The sequence below is a fragment of the Triticum dicoccoides genome, chromosome 6B (assembly GCF_002162155.2).
Source record: "Triticum dicoccoides isolate Atlit2015 ecotype Zavitan chromosome 6B, WEW_v2.0, whole genome shotgun sequence".
Classification (NCBI taxonomy): Eukaryota; Viridiplantae; Streptophyta; class Magnoliopsida; order Poales; family Poaceae; genus Triticum; species Triticum dicoccoides.
Genome location: NC_041391.1, coordinates 610,309,002 through 610,311,518, shown reverse-complemented (window position 1 = coordinate 610,311,518; position 2,517 = coordinate 610,309,002).

The following is a 2,517-nucleotide window of genomic DNA, read 5'->3' as shown; positions in this document are numbered from 1 at the left end:
TTGTTGGGTCCGTTGGGTGGACCTGGAATTTGACTATTTCGTCCACTGGTTTGAAAGAGGTGGACTTGGATCTCTTATCAAGTATCACATCGTCCCTATTCACCGTAGAGCGCAGCGCAGTGAGTTCTTCTGTCGCTAGGGCTTCGGATAGTGCCTCCAGGGCTAATGCGGCTGTCTTGTTTTCGGCGCGGAGTGCTATGTCCGGATCACTAGCGAGAGTGATTGTTCCGCCGGGCCCAGGCATCTTAAGCTTCATGTACCCGTAATGGGGTATGGCTTGAAAAATTGTGAATGCCTCCCGTCCTAATATAGCGTGATATCCGCTGCTGAACGGGGCCACTTGGAACGTGACCTCTTCGGACCTGTAATTGTCCGGCGAGCCGAACACCACATCAAGTGCGATTTTTCCTGTGCAGCGCGCTTCCCGGCTAGGGATTATTCCTCTAAAGGTTGTGCTGCTTCGCTCAATGCGGCTCCAGTCTATTTCCATTTTTTGAAGAGTTTCCTCGTAGATGAGGTTTAGTCCGCTGCCGCCATCCATGAGTACCTTGGTAAGATGAAAGCCGTCCACTATTGGACTGAGGACCAATGCGGCTGGTGCTCGGGCTGTTCGGAATTTAGGTTCGTCGCTGGTGTTGAAGGTGATGGCCGTGTCGCTCCATGGATTTGTTGTTGCTACTTGGTAGACTTCGGCGAGGCTGTGGATTGTTCATTTTCGCACATTATTTGATGCGAAAGTCTCGAAGACTGTTGACACCGTAATGGTACTGTTGGAGTGGTTTTCCGGGGCTAGAAGCTCCTCGCCACTTTTGGCCACCTGCCGCAATATCCAACACGCTCGAAGGCTATGTGTTGGGGTGGCGCCTTCTGTACTGTGAATTTTACAGGGTCCGCTGAGCCATCCCTCCAGTACGGTTCCTTGCCCTTTATGGGGTTTTTGCTTTTTGGTTTTTGTGCCTGGTGCCTGAGTGTGCTGCACCCTTTTGTTACGGACTAGGGTTGTGTTCGGGGCCGGATTGTCCCAAAACTTAGTTTCGGTTTTCCGGAAACTCTCCATCGCACAGTACTTTCATACTATGGACGCCAGGTCGGAGAAGCATGTATTTTCACGGCGACTGACAGCGTTCAAGATTCCCTTGTCTGTGCAATTATTGCAGAAAATTGAGATTGCGTTTTCCTCTCGGCAGTCCTTTATCCTGTCCATAACCAGGAGGAATCTGGCCCAGTAATGATGTACTGTTTCAGCGGGCTCTTGCCGGATTTGAGATAGATCGCATATGTCTGGGTGGGTGGGTGGAATTAAGTCCGGAATCCTACCCATCTCGAGGCTCAAGGGCCGCGAAGTTTCCGAATTTGGAAGCTTGGGTCATTGGACATTGTCCAACGAGTCCGGTCCAACGCATGACTTTGTGTTCAGTGCTTGATCGAAGTCCGTCCTCCTGCGGGAATCCGGCAAGGGGGGTTCGGAAGCCCGGACATGACTAGTTTTCAATATACGAGAAGAGTTGCCGCGTTGTTCCTCTACAACCGCGACGTGGTGGGTAACCTGGGGAGAGTTAATCTCTCTCAAATCGGTTTTAAGCCCAATCTGATTGTAGTCTGTAGCGACTCCCAGGGCGGCGATGTGATCCAAGAGCTCGTTTATGGACGAAAGCTCTATTGGATCCAACTGCTCGGCGAATTCCGAGTTGACGCGAAGATTGCTTTTGACGACTTGAGAGGTCGTCGTCGAAGCGGTGGCCGAACAGGCGGTCATGAGAAAACCACCCAGCCGGATAGTTTCGCCGGCGGCCAAGGCTCCTTCGGCGAAGATACCGTCTTTAAAGACGGGAAGAGGCATCCTTCCTATCGGTGACGGCACAGAGGAACTCCCAATGAAAGCACCAATGTCGGTGTCAAAACCGGCGGATCTCGGGTAGGGGGTCCCAAACTATGCGTCTAGGCGGATGGTAACAGGAGGCAAGGGACACGATGTTTTTACCCAGGTTCGGGCCCTCTCGATGGAGGTAAAACCCTACTCCTGCTTGATTGATATTGATGATATGGGTAGTACAAGAGCGGATCTACCACGAGATCAAGGAGGCTAAACCCTAGAAGCTAGCCTATGGTATGATTGTTGTAATGGTTGTGTTGTCCTACGGACTAAAACCCTCCGGTTTATATAGACACCGAAGAGGGCTAGGGTTACACAGAGTCGGTTACAATGGTAGGACATCTACATATCCGTATCGCCAAGCTTGCCTTCCACGCCAAGGAATGTCCCATCAGGACACGGGACGGAGTCTTCAATCTTGTATCTTCATAGTCTCGGAGTCCGGCTGTCCGGACACCCCCTAGTCCAGGACTCCCTCAGTCGTCGTCGCCGTCGTTGTCCCCGAGCCCACCGCCCTGCCCCGCCCCCGAGCCCGCACCCCTGCCCCGCCCCCGAGCGCGCCCGACTGCGCCCTTGCCCTGACCCGCCCCCGCTGGCGACGGCGCCCTCGGCGCCACCACCATCGCCGTCGCCGTTGCCCTTGC